The following is a 21,606-nucleotide window of genomic DNA, read 5'->3' as shown; positions in this document are numbered from 1 at the left end:
CAGAGCCAGTCTGTAGAGCGGTGGGTTTCTTTTTGGACCCCCAGAGTCAGTAGGACAGGAAAGGCGGCAGAGGGGTGAGCCGTGGAGCTGCTGACTCTGTGGGGCTGAGTGGCTCTGGCCCTGCACCAGGGAAGGGGTTAAACTCCTCTGCTGTAAGCAGATAAAGGAAGGAACAGAATCCGGCTGGCCTGGTCTGCACTCCATACCGAGGTTTGTGGAACAGTATTTGTCAAATTACTTTTTGTTCATAAGACAGGAGCTTTCAGAGGAAGGTTTCTGATTTCTTAGCTACCACAGAGGTTTTGTTGTAGCTGACAGGGGATGCCTAAGGTTTACGCAGATTTGCCAGTGCCACATAATGGAAACAGATCGAGTTGTACAGTGCACGTAATGCTCGCACTGTTGTTTCCGTCTTGTGCCGTTTTGCAGCAAAGGCACTCCTGACATCTCCTCACAGCCCTGCTGCCACTCCAGACCCTCTGCAGTTCCCTTTGAGGGCTGCAGCCGGTGCAGTGGCTGTATGGTGCTGTGCCTCGGGCAGGGCCTTGTGGCTGGGGAGCTCCTGCTGGGGGGTGTCTGCGGGGCACAGCCTGGTCCTGGGCGCTGCTGAGCCTCTCCTTTGTCATGGACAAACAGAGCTGTTCGGACCTCTGTTAGTTGAATAACCACAACCATGCTCCATGCACGTATATGTCCTATGTGGAAATACCCATGCATGTACAACTGTGACACCAAACTGCGTGTTAGAAAACATTCTGGATTCATTCAATAGATATAGAATAAAAGTCACAGTACATACATATAATTGCCACTCTACAACAAATTAAACAGATGGGAACAGAGTTCAAGATGAGCTATATTTGCATTTGCTGCAGCTTAGGAAAATGGCGGGAATTGGCTTCCCATTTCCTTTCTTATTCCTCTGATTCTGCCCTGCCTGTGACTGCGCAGACCCCAGAAGAATGCAGGGAGCCAGAGCGAGGCACCCGTAGTCAGCACGTGTTGCTGGAGGGTGAGCGGCAGCACAGGGTCTGTCTGTGCCCTTCTCCCCACATGGAGCTGTGGATGATGAACACAAGGAATCAGTGACCTGAGTTCAGGCAGTGGCTCACTTATGCTGCAGAAGAGCTGCAGGTGAGACTGAGGATCTGTCTTATTTCCCATTTCCATGAATCTTGTTACAAAAATCCTAAAGATGTATTTCAAACCACTGCTGTCTTCCTCTTCATACCCGCTTCAGCAGATCAGTGTGCAGATACATACAAACCATCAAATTATTAATTCATTTATAATGTGGTATTGCTCTGGGGTCATCTACAGACAGGGAAAAATTCCAGGCAAAGTTTCTGCCCCAAAGAGTTAACCGTGTCAGCTGCTTTTACATCAAAGGTCTGACAGGAATGCAGAAAAGTCAGGAAATGGGGATAAGGCTGAAATTACATTCATAAAAGATCTTGCAGTGGTTGGGAATCACAGCCCATGCATGGACAAGCCTGCTTTGAGACTGCTGTAATCCCTGGGTGAAATGGGGGGAGTGAAGGAGAGGTCAGTGCTCTTTGTGGGATTCTGTGGCATTATAGGGGCATGGGGAGTCAGTCCCTCTGTTATTTGAACAGTGAACGAGTATTTTTTTCTTTTTTCTCTTTTTTAAATGTTGCCAGAATAAAAAGGAATAGGTGAGAGAAAATTACCCCAAATCATTTTGGGATTGCTGACTCTGGAAAAGTGCAAATACAGAATCAGATTGCTTTCCTGCAAAATCCCTCTTTTTTCACGGTTTGTTTCCATGCCAGCACGGAGAATGGTGAAGGAAAGGGCTGATGAACATGCAGAAGAGGCTTTCAGAGATTCCCAATAACTGCTGAATTAGTGCTGCCCGTTCAAATGCTCCAAATCGCTGTTACATCAGCCTGGGTTGTGCACATGCACTGTCACGGAGCCCCAAAGCTCCGTGGAAGCTGTGTGGAAGTGCAGCAACATTTGTGCATCCCTGTTGTTTGGGGATGTATTAAGGATGTTGGCTGAACCCCGCGCCTTGCGCTCTGTTCCCTGCTCCTGGGGCACCTCCTGAGCTGCTCCTCCACCCGCCACAGCCCCGGAGCCAGTGCTGTGACATGGGACTGTGGCTGATGGGTTGGGGGAGATGCTGAGGCCGCAGCTGAGGGTCTGAAAACCGCTGGGAGCCCTGCAGGTGCAGGAGCTGGAGCCTTCCCTTCCCCGAGGCGATGGAAAGAGAAGTATTTAAATGTCACATTTTATATAGTTCCTACATTTACTTATGTTTGAGTGTTTATAGCAGGTTTGTGTCCTTGTGCGCTCTTATCTGTGTATTTGCATGAGAAATGCCAAGGCTTTCGTTTGGGGCTTGTGTTTTTCCACAGCTGAGGTGACACGGCTCCCACGTCTTTTAGCCTTCTCTTGCCAGAGCCGATACATTTTATTCCTTTTGGAAGAAAACAGAGCGGTCGGCCAGAAGCCGTTCTCTTTGAGGGCTGCATGCACTGGGCCACAGAACAGTGCCAGAGGCACGGCTGTGGCTGAGTTGCCCGGTGAGGGGGAGGCAGGAAGGGGTTATGGCCACGAAGCACCCGGCAGCCGGGACAGGAGGGAGCCGTGATGTCAGCCGCCCGCAGCTCTCGGCCTGCCTGGCAGCTCGGGCAGCCCCACAAATTCCCATCTGCCACAAGAAGGGCTTTCGTGCTTCTCTTTCCTGACCTCTTTGGATTAAAATGTGGAGTTATATATACATCCAGCCTGATGCTCAGGCACTTGCGTTGCACCAGAAATAGACTTATGGGAAACTGTCTGCAGCTTTCACCATTGATACTCAGGATCTGTGTCAGCATTGTCACTGAGCAAAACACGTGTTGGGAGAATGTGGAGTCATGTACGCAGATCTGCAGCGCAGCTCATCGTGTCCCGCCGTCCTGCATGTAACCAGCGCACATCAGGAGCGCTGTGGGGAGGGGAGATCAGACATAATGCGCAGATTAGCCAGATCCCAGCCCTGCAACTGCAGGGAGCTCACGAAGCTCTGGGGCAGCAGAGTAGTTCCCAGAGCGGGGGCCATGCTGGGGCCGGGGGTGGCCTTCAGGCCTCAGCTGGGGAGAGGCTGCTCGCTGTGGGATGAGAGGAGAGCTGGCAGGAGGCACTGGGAGCTGCGTTGACTCATGGTGCCAGGCTGCTGCTGCACACGTGTGCATCATGGTATTCCTCTGCCCGTCCCTGCGAGTTGTGTGGCTGTTCACTCATGTGTCTGTATCTCTCCAAGTGTATCTGTCAGCGTGCATCTGCATTGCTCAGTCTTTTTCCTTATAAATGTATGGGTTGCATTTCCTTCTGTGCACAGATTAATCTTCTTTTATGATAGGCTAAGTGGAAAGAAAATGTAAGGAGAGCAGACATCTTGCTCGTCAAGAGGCTTCACAATTTAGAAATATGAATGATGAAGAAAATGAGGATACAGCTCTTTCTCTCTTTTGCCCTCAGTGTTATCCTGTCTTCTCTGCCAGTCTTCTCCCTACCTTTTCTCCCATCAGACTGAAATCTCTTGCTCAAATAATAGATGTTTCAAGTGGAACCTACCCTGCCTGTCCATATATTCAGCCCTCTGTTCATAGCTGTTTCTTGTACAGCCTCCTCATTCTTTTCTGCCTTCCCTTCAGCTCAGCACTGCAAATTCCCATGGGCAGTTTGCTTTAGCCTCTCCCCCTTCATTTGACCCCTGTCTTCAGCACTCAGAATCTCAGAGAGCCAAACGCAGGGCAGCAGAACAAAAATAAGCCCCCCGAAATCAGTAGCTCCCCCATGGCTCACAGGGGTCTCGGAGAAGGGTTAGCCAGGAAAATCCTAATCGGGTGCTTGAAGGGGTGAGGCCAAATGGTCAATGTAGGATAAAAACTGCAAACCTCTTAATTCTCTTAGTGTTTGGCTTAACCTTGCCTTGACTCTGAAGAGATGGCAGTAAGTAAGGATGAGCTTGTATTAGAAATAGGATTCTCTCTCTGTGCCCAGTTCTGGCTGTGCCAGTTCCAATATTACAGAGCAGCAACAGTACAAACTTCTATCAATTTCTGTTGGTTTGGAACTGCCTTACTACTCAATTAGTATAATCAAGGCCAAGACCCTGGCATCTTTCCTGAAAGTTCTTTTTCCTTTCTTTATTTCTGTGTGTGTGTGTGCTAAGTTGACTTTGTGCCAGCTCTGATATGCAGCCATTCAGCCCCTGAGAGACAGAGAACACCGAAAGCAGTCAGGAGATGTGAGCCAGCCTCAGCATGGACTGCATTTCAGTGGTGGCACATAAGGAGGCTGCTCTGGTGTCAGCTACTTCGCGTGAGGCATAGAGACCAGCTGAAGTGGTAATATACATAATGTCAGTCACACAGATATTTCAGAGCATATGATAAGCTGTAATTAAATCATTAAGCAAAAGAACTTCGAAGGGTCTGTCCGTGCAGACAGAGGATCTACATGCAAGAATTCTCCAGTCCTTTTCCACCTTGATACTTGATTTGCCACTGGTATATCTGCCTTAAACCGGTTGCATCACACTTTTCCTTAATTTCCCCCTCAGAAATGCTAGAGGTTGATAATACTTAAGCGCCTCTTACTGAGTTGTTTTGAAGGAAATGGAGACTTTACTGAAGGAATCTCTGTGTGAAGACTCATTTGGTAGGAACTTGCCTCCCATTTGAGGTTCTTCAGGAGCAAAGTGGAGGAAACGTGTTCAGTGTGAGATCAACTCTAAGCTCCTCACATGCATAATGCCTGAGGGTCTGCAATCTCCTGGGGAATGCAACATTAAAAACAAGAGCCCTGCGTAGTGTCTGGGGACACTGAGTTAGGCTGCTGAACATCAGCTCTGGGGCAGAGACAGGTGCATCACGCTGATGGTCCGATCTTAAAATCAGAGAATCTCAAAATGGCTTGGGTTGGGTGGCACTGAGGGTGCATGGTGCTTGTTGAGTCTGTTCTTGTTACTTGTTCCAGCTTCACATAAAAACTCAATCAAACAGATGAGAGCAGAATCTCTGTGCCCTGTCTATTTCAGGGACCATCAGAGCAGGCACCAAAAATGTGAGAATGTGTCCCAGGTTCTGCTGCTTTGCTTAGGAACAATATTTGGATGAGAAGCTGTATTTTTACAAAAGAAATCAAGGAGTTTCTCTGTGTTTATAGCTATCCACGTATCGAATGTGGCTTTCTTACCCCAGACATGAGCAGCCCTGTGAGAAGTGCTCAGCAACTGCTTTGGGAGCTGAGGAAGCGAGGAAGCCTGCGAGTCACATCCTGCTGAAGTCCTTCCCCTTTGCTAGTGCCCACTCACTGCCCAGAACAGCTGTTCCGGGAGCTCTGTGAACATGCTGAGCATTTTCATTTATCATGGAGATAAGCAGGAGCATCAGTTGAAGCAGAGCTGCTGAGGTGTTCTGTGTGTTTCAGCGCTAGGCAGCAATGCTGCTGCTTAGGGGGTGGATTTATTAAGATTATTCATAAGTATTATTTGGAGGTGACTGAAATCGCTGGGTGAACTCCAGAGGATTAGTTTTCCAAAGATAGCAAATGCAAAAAAAAAAAAAAAAAGGAAAGGAACCTCAGACAAACAAGCCACTGGTACCGGTTGTGTCTATTTAATGAAGTTTCTGCACGGGATTAGCTCCTGAGCATTTACCTGTTTTTATGCCTGGAGGTAGGGGGAGGGGGATGGAGGACCATCTTAGCGTGTAATTCCCCAAGCAAACAAAGCTGCAGCTCAGTGACAGGCCCGGGTCGCAGAGGAGGTGAGAGGGCAGGCAGAGGAGGAATCTCCTCTTTCTGGATTGCAGCGGATTTAGGGAGCCTAGCTGCAACAACTGTGATGCAAAAATAACATGCGTGAGAAGGCTCTGCTCAGTTCCCTGCATAAAGGGCACTGGATTCTGAGGGCACTGCTGTCCTGAGCCAGAGCTGTGTGCTGGGGAAGGAAAGCAGCAATCCAGACAGGCATCTCCTCTTTTTTTCTAGCGAACCCCTAACGTTAACTCAAAGCATTCATAACCATCAGCTTCTCAAACATCACCACACAGGCCCACCCTGTGGCACTGAAGTTGGTGTCAGTGACTCCAGTTGTCAGAGCCGAGGCCATGAGAGGCTGACCAAATAGGCATGCAGGAGGGCTGGGGACAGGGGTAGGTAGGACGAGAGGAGGGCAACATCCAGAGGAAAAAGCCACCCTCAGAGAAAGCTGGGCTAAGGAAAAAAGAAGCTTTAAGGAGCTGTGTACCCCGTGTTTTAATGTTGCTTCGGTGCCTAGATACTGTTGGCAAATGAGTTCCTCCAAACTGTTGCCCACTCCATGGCACAGAGGAGATGAGGTCTGCAGTGCGGCTTCAGCACTGCCTCCTGCCATGGGGCCACATGGAAGCTGCATGCTGACCCCAGCTCCCCCCAGAGCTGCACTGCCAGAGGCAGTAACCCTAAGGAGAAGTGGCCTGTAGTGATTCATTTGGGCCCCTTTGGGAAGTGGCAGGAGAGGCTGAGGGACTCTCTGTTCAAGCCAAGATAAAGAGAGAGCAGGTAAGACGAGAAAGAAGGGAGCACAAAAGCCTGTGTCCTTGTGGCTTCCAGTGACATCACTTGTTTTATTTGATGGGAATCTGCTTTCTTATCTCCTAAATCCACAGGAGTTGCACTGGTTCTTTTTTCTACCTTCAGAAAAGTGCTTTATGCAGAGGTAATGCACGGCTTAACTCTTTTGGGATAAACTCAAGTGGAAGAAAAGAGGTGGGAAGGCAATGGTGCAGTTTTATACTGACTGGACAGGGCTGTCTGGGAAGCTGTGTGCTTAATCTTGTGTAGAGATTGAGGGATATGTAAGTGATAACTAAAATAGAAGCCAAGTGGGAGGCATAGAGCCCTGGATCCAGACTAGCCAGCTTTTACTAAAATGGGTACTACTGAAATTCTTGATTCTTGCTAAAGAGCCTAATGAGGATATTGGACTAAGAGCAAAAAAGAATTAAAAATAAAAAAAGAAGACAAAAGAGAGGGAGAAAGAAGGAGAGACTGCAGAACTTCAGGGTTGCATCCTCATCTATTTCTGTTGGGCTCCAACTTTTAGATAGCAGTCATAATTTCCATATGAGAAGATGATGGTCAATGAAGCTATTTAGTTTAATAGACAAAATGAAAGTATCCATGTTAAAATAAATGAATAGGGGTTTTCCTTTTCCATGACTTCTCCATGCATTAAAGAAACATCCTCAGTTCTCAGGAAAGGAAACAAAAGCTGACATTTCTTTAGAGAACTGGAAGGCATTTTCAGTAGGAACAAAACAACTTCCTGAGGAGGTGAAATGGAGAGGGAGGTGCTGGTCTCTTCACCCTTGTAACTGATGACAGGATTCATCAGGATGACAAAGCTGTGCCAACAGAGGTTCAGACTGGATATTAGGTAAAATTTCTTTACAGAGAGGGTGGTGAAACCGGAACAAGATTTCTAGCGAGATGGCTGATGCCTCATGCCTCCCCTCTCCTCTCCTCCCCTGCCCTTTCCCCTCTTCTTCCCCCCCTCTGTTCTTCTGATCTACTCTCTCTCGGTGTCCAGTACACTCTGAGGAGTTCACTGCTCTCACTCTCTGAAGCTGGTTGAGCAGGTGAAAGTCACAGCGCTGTGGTGGTGGGTTCCTAGCCTAGGCACTAGAGTAACTGCTGGAGGATCCCAGTGGGACAGAGAGAAGTGTATGGTTCAGTCAGGCTATGCATGCCCATTTATCTATCAGAATGGGGGAAACAGGTAAAGGGCTTTGATTTTGCGTCTACATATTTGACTGATTCACATCTCCAGCAAGAATTTACCCCATTGGTGAGACACTGGGCAGCTTTAATTTATAGCAGAGAACCCAGCACACCATGCCCAGTTACACCAAAGGAAGTTTAAGGCCACCTCTGTCCCCTGCCCTTGAACTCAATGCATACATAGAATATAGCCAAGATTTAGGGTCTGTCGTGCTGTGATAAATATCCACTTCTAGGAGACCACAGCCACGAGTCCAATTTAACATTATAAAGTAATTTTCTGTGACAATTTGTACTCCAGCATCATCACTGTCATCTTCCTCTCTATCTGATATTTTTTAGTGTTTGGTATCATGCCTAATAGAGAGAGATTGCAGTGAACTGAATGAGACATTTAATAGAGGAGAGGTCTGGAAAATGAGAAGGTTTTTATCTTTGAAAAAGTCTTCCAGTGATTTGTTGGAACATCCTATTTCAAAATGAGTTTGACTTAGGAGGGCCACAGTTGTATGATTTGTCCTCAGTAGAAATTAGAACCTCTCAGTATTTTTATGAGGCCATATGATTAGTTTTTGAGTTATTCATTATGGACTCCCGAACCTCTCAGGAATCCATGAGCTCTTTATGAGCCATATAAAAGGATGCAGACTCACTAGCAGAGCCGAGAAATTCCCAGGAGAAGAGAGATTCAGAACAAAAGTGAGATGGACAGAAAGATGGAGAAGGTAGACTTCAGAAAGTCTGGAATAAAAGTAGATTCTCTAGCAGCCTAACAGCTGTCCAATCTCCTGCAAATCAGGAGCAGAGCAGGCTATGCTGATGATGTTTTGAAGAAAGCACAGGACTGTCCTGCAAAGTTTTATTTCATAGCTGAATGGAAAGACTTTAAGTCACCAGGAGAGGACGAGAAGGTTAGTTTTCTAGGGATTTCTCCAAGCAGTGATCTTGAAGGAAACACGCCTGCTGTCTTTGGAGGACCTACTCAAGTTATTAACATGCAGCGTACTCTCCAAAAGAAGAGTCGTTTGTACAGAACAGCAGGGCATACACATCAAACTTAGTAATAATGAAAAAAGAACAAAAGCACTCTTTCTGTGAACAGGCTGTAAAGCTACAAATTTAAACAAAATGCACAGACAGGAACTGTACATATTGTAAATGCCTGAACCTGTCAGTAAGCACCTTTACCATCCCCAGGCTGGTTAGAAAAACCACTGAAAAGCAAAGATCTTTCTCACAAAAAGACAATTTCATAAATGCCACCTGCTGATGGGGGAACTGGCTACTGCTTGCTGGCACCCACGTGTCTCACCGATCCAGCCTGTTTTCCTACCTGGTAGCAAAGTCTGATCGAGCTGCATATTAAATTAAATGGGACAGAGCCAAAGCTGGCTAAATAATGGATTTGCGAATGTTTATTCAGTGCAAATATTGCCAATATTCACAATATTATTGATAATGAATTATTTAATCAGCTCCAGATGAAACTCCAACAGAATCCCTGGCTGTGCTATTCTGCCATTATGTGCAAAGCAGGACTCCCTTCACAGCGAGGGCAGGAACGCTCTCTGCTCTCTGGCATCTTAGCAGGGACCCGGCTCTGCTGCTCTCAGCTGAGTCAGTGTGGAGGGCTGCTAACAGCTCACTGAGGGACAGACTAAGTCAGGCATGCTGCAGAGCTGGACACGCCGATGGGGATGTTGACAACACAGGCATGTAGTGCTGGCACGCTCAGAAGCCCCACATATGGATACATGAGTGCGTGGGGGTACCTGTCTGCCCTCGGTGTAGGTGTGTGCTCTGTAGACATTTTCTTGGGCTCACACAGCTGTCATGTAGTTTTGGCAGCTGTGTGTTGAAGCAGAGATATGTGTGCTCTGCTGTCCCACCTGCACCAGGAACGCAGAGCTCCTCCATCTACGACACTGCGAGCTCCAGGGGGCTCTAGCTGGGATCCCTTCTCTCTCTGCCTCTTGTTTTAAGGCAGCCTTTCTGCAAACATAGGTTCATCCCCCTCGAAGCTGACATCCATAATTTCTCTCTCTGCTCCAGCTGCTGGCATCACCAGGTGGGTACCTGCAGCAGCACACACAGCAGGACGTGCGTGTGGCTGTGTGGATGGGCTGCAGGTGTCTGTACTCCCGTGCCCAGTGCCAGCCTGTGCTGTGTGCGCCTCTTCCCTGTGCAGATCACAGCACTGCTTTCTCCCTTTGGCTGGAGGACTTCTGCCTGGGCTCACGCTCAGATCTGCTCTTCAAGCAAAGGGCAAAAGCAGCGCTAAGTGAGGAAGTGCTGCATATTTCAGGCAGGCAGGGTTCGGGATGTTTGTTCCAGACGGAGCCTGTTTGTTGATCTCACACGTCTCTCTTCCACACAACACACATAACTCAGTCAGCCCTCTCCTCTGTGCCCTGATGGTGCACAGGCTGCTTCCAGCCTTGCTCTCATGTTCCCCCCCCTCCTACCACTGCCCAGCCTGTTCCTTCCATTAGAGTTTAATGAGGCCCACTGGAGCTGGCGATTGAACCCCTTCAGTCACTGCTGAAGCCAAGGTCAAGCCTAGGGCAGGAATTGTCCACAAATACAGACACCAGAGTGAAGGGAAGGAAAGAACAATAAGAGCCATTTACTTCCAATGCACTTGAGCGCTTGAGAGAAGCTGTCCCCCAGATTGCTGAGTCAGCAGCTGCTGACAAATTAGTCAACAGGATGACTGGGCCTCAGCTCCTGGCAATTAGTATTGACAAAGCTTTGTGTGTGCCTGTGTGTTTTCCCATTAGCTGTGGCTTGCACGCCTGTGGAGGGAGGAGGGACTGGGGAAGGAAATGTCTTGCTTTGACTTCGCAAACACATGGAATTTGCATTCCCAAGGTCGTGCAGCAGTCATTTGGCTTCCTGTTTCAGCATCTTTGCAGGCTGTGGCTGTTATGAATAGAGTATGCTGAGAGCCTCTTAGGAGGGAGGTGCGTCAACACAGCTGGAGGAAGGGTGAGCCCTGAGCGGTGGGAGCGGAGGCACTTTAGATTAGGAAGGGTGTAGTTTAACTGAACTGTGGGGCCAGCAAAATCAGGCAGTGACAGCAATCGGTAGACAGGATTTTTCTGCTGAGAACGGTATATCTACTACTAATATTCAGCATTAGAACGAGAAGGGTATCACAGATCCAGAGTGAGTGGACTCGGCAGATCTCAGTGATGAAACGGTGGAAGAAGACAGAGGGGGATCAGAACTGGAATAAAAGGGGATTCTACAGGTCAGGAGTTCAGTGTCTTGTCAAAGCAATTTGGGAAGATGGAGGCTAAAAGGTGGAGCTGCAGGTCAGGATTAAACTGAATCTAAGAGCTGAATTCAGTCACTGCTTGGCGGAGGTCACTGCCTCCAATGCTGGCTGCAGGGATCACAGCTCCCACTGAGAACAGTGACATTTCCTGGATTCAGCTCCACTGGAATTACAAACACATTCCGTTGTTAAAATCCTACAAATCTCCTTTTGCCTTTCCAATCTTCCGTGCCAGGTTACCAGTGCAGTGTGGTTTAGACAAAGCCCAGCTGTGCCTTGGATCTGAAAGGCCCAGCTCTGACCTAGCAGGGGTTGGGCTTCGTTCTGGGTGCAGGGGGACCTGCCAGCCTGCATGTAGGTGCTCACAGAAGCTGAGTTCAGCAGAGAGCAGCAGCAGCAGCAGCCTTCCAGTTCTTGGGGCTCCTGTCTGAGGGGGTGGGGGAGAGGCTGTCTTTGTATCCACAGCATGCTGCTGTGCTGCACGCAATTGGAATCCAGGACTGCAAAGCTGCTGCATAGAGCCTAGCAACATGCGAATGTCTCTGCTCAAGCTTTTAAGGAAGGAGTAGGTTAATGGAGATGGAAGTAGGTCAGAATGCTTTATTTTCCCAGTTTGTTGGGTTTCTTTCTAGGAACTGTAATGCTCACTTTGTAAGTCTTTGTGCCAGAGCCCAGCGGAGCCATAACCATTCACACTCCCGTATGCCTTGCGGAACCTGAGATAGTTCACTCCTGCTTCATTAGCAGACATTCTTCCTCCATTAGCCTCAGAGTGCCTCATGTTTGCCGACAGTGAAGAGCAGGCAGCGAGATGCTCCCATGAAGCAGCTGACACAGGGCCCTTGCTGCTCCTCAGGTGGCCTGTCTGCTTCCATCCCGCTGGTTTGCTGCTTGGTCGTAGGCAGATGTAGAACGGACTTGTGCTGGTCTCCTAGCTGCCTAAACAATGCTTTCTGGAAATACCAGCTGGCATCTCACTGCATCATTAGGTGTCTAAGTAGCTTTTGAATCTGGGTTTCTCTTCCTCCATGCTTCAATTCTTCCTCAGTCGGAGGGTCTGGCTGCTGTTTGTACCAGTGTGGGTTCTGCTGAAGGCCTGCACACGTGCCAGTCATGGACATGGCTGCTAAGGAGCTTGTGTGCTCCTGCTGAGAAATGGGACAGGGGCCTTCCTTCCATCTCCTCTGGTATGGTGGTGGTGGACACCACTGGGCTATGCCTGCTATTGCTGCTGTGTCCAAGCTTCAAAACTTTGATCTGTGCTTTTCGTCACGCCACAGGAAGTAAATCCAGGACCCATAGCACTGCAGAGGCAAGGAGGAGACAATTAGACCTGAAGCTTGGCTTTGGAGTGCTGCAGTACCAAGGAACAGCTGTTTCTGTGGCCTTGCACCTTGCAGAAAAAAAAGCAGGGCTGTCTAACCCTTTTACCATGACATTTGTTAGATACAAGTGCCATAAGGAATTGTACACAAAGACCATCTGAGTTCATTCCTCTCTTTTCACTTACATAACCTTCCTAGTGAATGTCAGAAAGTGGATAATCACTTCATTACAAGTGATAAGAGTTCAGGGCAGCTTCAACGCAAATTCAGGCCCTTGGTTTTTGTCATACTTCATGCAGCACTTACTTGTGGTCTATCAGTAACAGATCTCAGTAGTGGCTTTTTCTGATGTCAGGATATGACAGGAGGAGAAAGGCTGAGTGCTTCCAGCATATGTCACTATTTGCTTTGTTGGAGCTGGTTAATGGGAAGTCTGCTCACCTTTTCTCAGCATTATGATTTGGATCTAGCTGGCAGAGCCAATTCCACCTGAGTGAGAGGTATCCAGAAATACTGCTTCTCACTGTTCTGAGCAGGTCCTGCATTCTCATCAGAAACAAAAGAAGAAATGATGTACCCAATGATAACTTTGTTCTTCGAAATATTATAATTCATATAGGCCTTGTAACTGTTGCTAGAACCCCCAGCTACACAGCCTCCAAACTATAAGGGAACTGAAAGTTTTGACTGCTTTGCTTTCTCTCCCCGATTCAGAGTGCCAGAATTGCATGGTTCTTGCACAGTGCTCCCAGAAACAGTTGTTTCAAACACACAGACTTGTACACAGGAGGTACATATGTAACAGCAGCAAGATCTGGAGAGACTGCAGCATTTGAGAGAACGGAAGGGTTTCCTCTTCATGACATCACAAGGAAAAATATATCAAGGACCAGGTAATGCTCAGGTGTCATAGTGAGGACACTAAGAAGTTCTGTTTCCTCTGTCTAGCTACATTTTATTTCAAACAAGGTATGCCTCATGTAGAGAACAAAATAAGGATGGATACAGTGGCAAGATACAGAAGAATTTTAGTAATGCTGAGTTATTGCAGATATTTACTAACAGTAATTCACATTTCTGTCCTGAGGCACGCTCCTAAGGGCAGCTGCTTTCAGGAAACAGCCTGCAAATAATGCTCTCCCTGTCTGGCTGATACCTGCTGTCTCTCCTCTGTTCTTTAAAGTGGATAGTTTTCTGATGGAAGGCACTAAGTTAACTTTGGAATCTAAAAGGTAAATGCAGGACAGGGTAAGTTTCTTCAGTGTAGGCCTAACGTTATGCCTCCTGCCCTCCTGGAAGTCATGTGTCTGAGGAATGCAATGGCCTCTTTTTCTGAGCTGGCAAGCTGTGTCATTTGTAGCGTTGATACTTGTCCCAGTGGGACTCAGGCTGAGATTTTTCCACCCTTCCCTTGCCCAGTTCATTTCGTCTAGAGTGCCAGAAAGCTGTCAAATGGCATTTTTGCAACTATCAATCTAGACTGGGCTGGACCTGGTGACATGGAGGTGAAAGGATCTGGAGTCGGTTTTCCTGTACTGCTAAGCTAGCCAGTCTCTCCTTGTGCTTATTCATGGGGTCAGCTCCGATAATGTCACTATGAATATTTTGCTGCCATTTAGCTAATAAGCTACATTTCCTGTTGCAAAATAATGTCAGGAGAAATAAGGGAAAAATAACTGCCATGGAAGGAAACAAAGACAAATTCTGTGCCCATTTCTAAAGTGTGCTTGTGCCATAGCCTGGCTTCTACTTAACAACAGGTCTGACATAAGGCTTTCTGACTGCATTGAGCAAATATGTCCTAGAAAAGATGTTTTTATGTTTTTACAAACCACATTTTTGAGATTATCATTTCACCATTTTTCTCCAGCTGTACTTTGGTCTCAGTTGCCATATGCAGAGCAGATTGAACTCAGAACAAAAGGACTATGGTACCTCAGTAAGAATCAGTTACTCCGCCTCTAATATCAATGATAAAAATAATTAAGACTTTCTACTTCTCTAGTGTGTTCCATCCGAGGGTCTCAAAGCATTTTAACAAGCATTAATTAATTACACTTTTCATCTCCTCCCTGAGGCTTTTCCTGTGCTGGAGGTGGTTCAGTCCAGTTTGGTCGATGTGGCTATTGAAATCACAGCTGATTCTCTATCCAGCAGTTAAAAAAAGCCTCTAGAAATCCTCATTTCTTACTACTGCTGTCCTTTCATCCCACTGCCGTGCTTCCCAGTCTTCGTTTGGTGGATGGTTTCTCTTCACATGGTTTATGCAGGCACAGATCTGCAGGTGCTGGGTGGCTTTTGGCACTAGCACAGTGATCAGCAGCTGAACTGACCCTAGCCCCACAATTACTGAACTGTTAAAGGTTCTTAAAGCCACTTTTGGTTTCCATAGTCTTCCCCAGCCTGGTTAGAGTGGGGAATCTGGGCTAGAAAGAAATGGAAAGAGAAGGAATAACGATCTCTAAGTGCAAGTGCTTGAAAAGTAAGTATTTCTGTAAACATTTTATTTTGAAATATACCAAGTGTTTGTGAACAAAATACAGAAACTGCTTATCCCATTGCTGAAATTAAGTCATTCTTAGTTTGAATGTGGCAAATGTTTAATGGTGCTATCTTTTAACAAAGGGAGGAATGAGATTATATCTGGCTGAAATGAGAGGAAATTGAAGAAATCAGAAATGAGCTGCCCAAACTGGGATGTGGTCATTGGAATCCATTTCACTTTTTAAAGGAAATATATTAGAGTCTTTAATCATAATTAATATGTTGCTTTATTTGGCTTCACAAACAGTCACAATAAAAATAGTAAAAGTAATAAATAAACAACTATGCTAAGTATGCAGCAAGCCTTGGGGCTCTTGTTGGCAAGAGAAACTGTTGAAATACTTTTGAATTGATATTTATGTAACATCTTTTGTCTTGGGGATCCCAAACTATATCGCCAACTGCAGCTTTGAAAAGCTTGTGAACAAGGCAAGCCATATGTTGTTTTGTTAACAATATCATTTTCAAACTCATCTGTAGCATTTCTAATTACAAGAATGTAGTGTAAAGGATTTGATTTCATTAATTAGTGTTCAATACTGTGCATTCCTCATGTGGAAACCCAAGCGACCAGCACATTATAAGTACACTGGCATATAGAATAATAGAATGAATTACTAATTTAATAATGTGCACTGCTAACTGCAGATCACATGTTTCGTCCAGAGCAGTCAAGGCACTTTACAAAGGCTGGAGGTAATAAAGAATGATCCTTCCAGTTAATTAGAAATGTATATTCTGTTCCTGAGATAGCAATTATCATTCAGTGAATCCTATGGCTTCCTTGTGTTTAAGGCATCTTACTGTCTGTGTGCTACAGGTAAAGTAATAGAAGAGATAAATTCAGCTGTACGCAGTCTGTGGCAATTTAGGGACAAATTCAAGTCTCTTGAGCCTTTATCTCAGTGCTGAAAACACTGTTCCTCTCTGTTTTGCTGGGCAAAGGACGCAGGACTGAAGAAAGGCTTATATAGGATGACCTTCAGGGTCACCCTCTCCTGTCCCCTTCCATCAGAGGCACCCTGTCTTGTCGTGGCTTTTGTGACTGTGACAAAGAAAGAATGAGTCACACTTCTCTGCTGGACACCAGATTGCTCATTGATACAGTTCAGGTTGCTTTTTTGAAAAAAGGGTGGTATCTTAATGGCGTTTGCAGTGGAAAAAGGCTGGTCTGGTTTGTTCTCTGGGACTACAGCAGAATGGCAGCCTTCCAGCTTCAGGTGCTGGGAGTTTAAAATCATATTGCTACTGAGTAGAGTTTTGCTCACAGACTTGGCTTCAGCTCTGCAATTCCCTGGCTAGAAGATCCCTTTATATACAAGAAAGAAAAAAAAATCAGGAAGCATCTTGTAAGAGCATCTGCAGATCACATTTTAAACTGATGCCTGAGTTTAGTTTGCATGATGACAGGATGGGAAGGTAGGATTGGAAGATCATCCAGTCATTCCTTTGTTCCCAGAGAGGAGAGCACTCCTGGCAGATGTTAACTGAAATGTTCCTGAGGCTTTCTGCTGAGAAATTCTATCCTTCATCAGAATAGCTAATCGTCCTCCTAGCTATGATTTTGGCCCACCGTGTCCCGTTGCTGTGCTTTTTATGAGCTAGCCCTGCCAAAAGAGATTGGTTATGTATCTCCTGGTCCCTGCGTGGATTTGGTCCAGGGTGCCACACTTCTATAGCATAGCAGTGGATGGGCATAGGCATCAGCAAGGCTGTTAGGTCAGGCAATGCCCTCACTTGGAGCACTGGGCAGACTCATCAGCTCGTATGAACTCCCCACATGGGCTGCTTTCCTCTGTGGCTGCACAGTGCTCAACAGACAGGCAGGCAGCACACTGGGAGTAACCAATTCTGCAGACACTTTTAGTCCTTAGTATTTTATTGTCAGGGGGATGGGAATGCACAGAAATTGTGAGGATCTCACCCCCTTCTCACTGCCCACTGCAGAGCTGCTATCCTCTGATCTATTTTCTCTTCGCAGTATAAATAGTTACAGAAATAAAGCTTCCTAAACCTTGAAATGAATCACAGCATGTCGCAGCAGCCGTGATCGTGCTTTTCATCCCTGTTACTTCCATCCTCCCCACTTGGTTACTGTCCTTTGGTCCCTGTCTGTAAGCTTTTGGAGCATGAGAGATGCTGAAGCTGGATAGCAGGGACAAGCAAGAAGAAGGTGCAGAAGGTAGCAGCAGGGATGGGGAAGCAGCTGAATGACAGCAAGAGGACCATAGGAACACTGGTGAAGCTGGGAGAAGCACATGCAATCACAGAAGGACTCTCCTCTGGAACCTGGATCAGAATCATTATTTCGGCATGCAGACATTTCTCAGCTGTCAGATTACAGCTGTGAAACCCACTGGAAAGCTGTACATCACTGTTTGTCTTTAGTAGTACATGCATCTGGAAAAACATCAAGTTTTCAGATGGCACTTAATCCTCGGTCTGTATTCTGCCTGTGGCTGTAGGAAGGGTGGAGAGGTGCTGATAGATAGATTGGTGATAGATAGATAGATAGATAGATAGATAGATAGATAGATAAATAGATAGATAGATAGATAGATAAATAGATAGATAGGTAGGTGCTGAAATCTAAGCTGGCCCCACACAGGCTGAAAGAAAGGCTGGTGCTGTCCTCATTCACCCAGCAGTGCCAGAGCAGCTGGAGCCTGGGGCGAGAAATGGGAGTGAAAGTCTGTAGTGCTGCACATGCATTTCTCACATCTTTATTTTGGAGTGCTGGCCTCTGCAATCTTTACACTTAAATGTAGGTTTTTAAAATGCTATTTATAATGAGTGTTGGAATTAGTAATACTGCTGTCATTTTCCCAGCCATGTTAGAAACACCTACCTCTGCTCTGTGTTGTTTAATACGAGCTGGTGAAAGCTCCCAAGTCAGGGATTAGGACAATGAAAGCATATCGAGCCTTTCTTGCTTTCTTAGTTAGATCTTATCCAACATCAGACATGACATCGTGGTGCTTTGCGATCGCCATATCCGTGTGTTGCTCCCTGCCCCTGCTCCTCTGCTCAGAGCTGTGCTGCTGAGAGCTGCGTCTGCCTGCTGGGGCTAAGGAGGATCTCCTCTCTGAAGACGCTTGACTGAAGGAGGCCGGAGGGGATAATCTGGCACTAACCTAACTCTCTCCCATCCCCCTGCACGGACAGCCATGGGAACTAATAGGCCTTTTCCTGCCCGACATCTCCGATTCACAAAATTTTCTGTGGCGGATGTGGTGCCAGGAGGCGGAGGGGTTATTTTGGGGCAGATTCCTTTTCATTTGTTTTGTTTGCCTCTTTCTATAGCAGTGTGGCAATCCCGGTCCTGGCAGCAGTGGAGCTGAGGGGCGGGAGTGGAGTTGCTGAGGCCAGAGGCCCCGCGGCCCGTTGTCCTCTGGCCGCCCGCACCAGCTGGGGCTGTGGCCGGGGGGAGCAGGGCCTCTGGCTCATTCAGAGTTCACCCACGGTTATTTTTAGCTCCTTAATGCTCTTCCCAAGCCCCCTGGAGCTTATTTCTCTCCTCCTAGCAATGACACTTTGTGAGCCACTCAGCAATGGGTTAGAAGGCGCTGAAAAAAGCCAAAGGGCGGTCAAAGGGGGTAGTGCTCAAAGAGGGGCACTGGGGGGATGAGGAAATGCCTGAGCCCCTCCTGCATAGCTCTGCTGAGTGCAGTAGGGGAACATATGAAGGAGGCAGAGGAGGAAGGAGGACAGGGCAAAGGAAGAGCAGATAAAAGAATGAGGAGAAAGGATAAGAAGAGTTGTAGTATACAGAAGGAGCTAAGTGAGGTGAAGGGGGGTGTCCACTGCTGGAGCGTGGCTGAGAGAACAAGAAAACAAGAAGAGCACTTATTACCTCCCCGAGAAGTCTGAGGCTCTCTTACCAAGTGGCCATGGGCCCACAAATCCACATGGAGGCTGTACCTCTTCTCTTCTAGTCAGGTGGGAGCTTCCAGTGACAGGAAGATGCTGTTAGTTGGAGGAAGGCAGTTCTAAGTTGTAAGAAGAGAACCAAGACAGACACTACAAGGGAGACTTCTCCCATGCTTGGGAGAGCTGCCTGCAGCCTGTGCTGCCTCTTGTCTGGGAGGGCTCTGGGCAGGTCTTAAGATGGGACCATATTCTAGATGTGGTCAAAACAGGAGCAAGTATCTAAAACCCACCTTCACCTGTTATTGGTACAAAGCACTGCAACCGCCACTCAGGCAATAAATAAAGTAATAACAGCTGATGTGTTCAGCTGATGAGGACCTGAGTGTGAGGACTGAGGGCTCCTGCCATGTCTGCCTTCATGTTCCACTGTGTGCCTGTCTCTTTGTGGTTTTGGTACTCACAAATGCAGGATTTCAGCTTTCCAAGCAATAGGGAATGTATCCGCATCATGCTCCAGGAAAGGTTACTCTGCACTGTCCTCCTCCTTCCTCAGCTGGAAAACTGCTGCCTGAGAGGCACAGCAAGCCTTTCCCTTGTAAGCCTTCTCTTGTCTTACTGCATGAGGATGAGGAAGCTGCTTTTGTTTCCGTTCTCTTTGTAGGAGCTAGATAGGAGTAATTGGGTTGCTCCATTGGTTACCGTAGCTTGCCTGCATGCTACACTGATACCAAGCAGAAATAATCTGCTCAAAATAACATGGCTCCCTCCTTACACCGTCCCCACCTCCTCCCCATAGCTGCACTTTACAATGGTTTCTTCTCAGTTTTCCAAAGTCCCAGCTGTGTGCGCTTGTCTTAGGCAGGGGAAGTGGGTTGCCTGGATACAGTCCCTCTGAAAAACAGTGCATTCCTGCTGGAAATCAGGCTGCAGCCCTTCCCTCTCCACCCTCCCTTCCCCAGAACCGCTGTTGGGTGTGGAAGGTGGGTTTGAGTCCCCTGAGGGTTTTCAGCTGCAAAAAAGGGAAAGAGGGACAGAAGATGGAGCATTATAGATGTCAGTGCTTCCCCCTCACCAAAAAGAAAGAGCAGGATGCTGGGATGGCAGACAGGTAGGGCCAGGATATTGCTCTGTCCTTGCTGGAGGCCAGTATGAAGCTGCTCTGACTCCATGCAAGTGGGTCTGACATCTTGGCTGAGCCAACAAGCCACTCAGAAATGTGTGTCATGTAGTGAGATTGATAAAGTCTAGCAAGGGCAAGCCCAAGTGAGCTACCCGGATATCAGGATAATCATGTCTCTGAAAATGGGGTTGCATGGAAAGGGGCATAGTTGGTAAGGGATTAAATGATTCCCAATCCTCTTGGTGGGTCTTGCTTCACAGTTTCACAATTACACAGCTTCCTCTGCCCCAGACAGCTTCCTTTGGCTGGTGATGCTAGAAAAGTTGGCCAATGGGAAAGAGCATCATGATGTGCCTACAGGTGTCTAAGCTGTAAAGACCACAGGGAAGTGTTCAGACTGTTTCAAAAGTGTCTAATCAGGACAAATATGAGAAAGATGGAAGAACATGTACTATCAATATCAGAAAAAAAAATAATTTCCTGCTTCCTTTATTCCCTGATTTTTTCAGTGCAAAAGGACACATTTCAGTACAAATACTGAAAACCTTTACAAAGGATAATTTCTCAGCAACATTACAAAGTCTCTACAAAACAAAATTTGGTAACTGAAAATTGTATGACCAAAACATTAGCATACTCAACCCATCTGTCTTCAGCAGCATGGTCCTCTTCCCCATAAGTATCTGATAAGAGCCAGTTTCAGAAACAAGACAACAGAATAATTGGACTAGACTGATGGGTCCCTCAGGAGCGCTCTCATTCCAGAAGTCAGTAAAGGCGGTGGCTTTTGTAGCACAGCCTAAAACACAACAGATGAAATGTGAAATACAAATGTTATTTCAGAACCAGAAGGAGAAAGCCAAATCCCTAAGCTAGGATGCTTTTTATGGGGTTACCCAGGCATTATGGGGTTACCAGGAGCATTCTGTCCCCAGAGTGGCAGTGCTCTGCCGAGGGCTGGCATGGCAGGTCTCAGTGGGAGGTGGGTGTCTTTCAGTTACACAAGTCTCACTCAGGGCTCTTCCAAACCAAAGGAGCATTTCACATTCCCCAGGAAAAGTGATGGCCACCCACTGCAGCTTGGCAAGCACTGGTGGTTCCCAGTGAGAAAGTCTATTCAACTGGCAGTCATCTGCATTCTGCACTGGTTTCAGTTTCTTAGTGCACTCAAGGAACAGTTCCTGATGCAGTGGGTAGAGTATGACATAGTGTAGGGGTGGCAGTAGAGCTTTCTGCTCTGTGAGGAATGGTTGCAAACTTTTAGTCACATTAAGATAGAGAAGTGCATTCTTAGACACTGGCATTGTAATCTAAAATCATCTTGGGCTTTGACAGCTTTTCTGTTTTGCCAGCCAAAGTACCAGTGAAGACAGGTCTCAGCAATCAGAGAGACTTGTGTCAGGCCTGCCTTTCTCCCTGATCTCTTCCTTCAGCCTGTCAGCAGCACCGTAGTCTTCTAATGCAGTGTTGGAGAGTCACAGTCAAGCAACTATGTGTTAATCTGCATCATGTATGTCAAAAAAAGATAAACCACAAAGCTGGGATTCATCCCTGTATAACAAATGCTGCAAGCCATGCCTTCTTGCTAGCCCTTCTGTTAATCCTGTATGAATGTCAAGTAATGAAAGTGGCAAAACAGAACAGCACAGCACCCAGGAAATGCAAAGCCCTGGAGCAATTGCCACTAA

The 21,606-nt window shown here is 46.9% G+C and overlaps 1 long non-coding RNA gene across 2 annotated transcripts in view; it reads left to right on the top strand.

The window, feature by feature from the left end:
* Positions 1-35: 35 nt before the first annotated feature.
* LOC104911202 (uncharacterized) overlaps positions 36-21,606 on the top strand; it is a 99,559-nt gene continuing 77,988 nt past the window's right edge. Inside the window, exon 1 of one of the 2 annotated variants that reach the window (XR_014883668.1) lies at positions 36-210. This is a non-coding gene — a long non-coding RNA (uncharacterized LOC104911202). The remainder of the gene's footprint in view (positions 211-21,606) is intronic. The other variant, XR_014883667.1, reaches the window with a different exon arrangement.

Source organism: Meleagris gallopavo, chromosome 5 (genome assembly GCF_905368555.1).
Source record: "Meleagris gallopavo chromosome 5, MGAL_WU_HG_1.1, whole genome shotgun sequence".
Taxonomy (NCBI): domain Eukaryota; kingdom Metazoa; phylum Chordata; class Aves; order Galliformes; family Phasianidae; genus Meleagris; species Meleagris gallopavo.
This window is presented reverse-complemented; position numbering and strand designations above follow the sequence as displayed.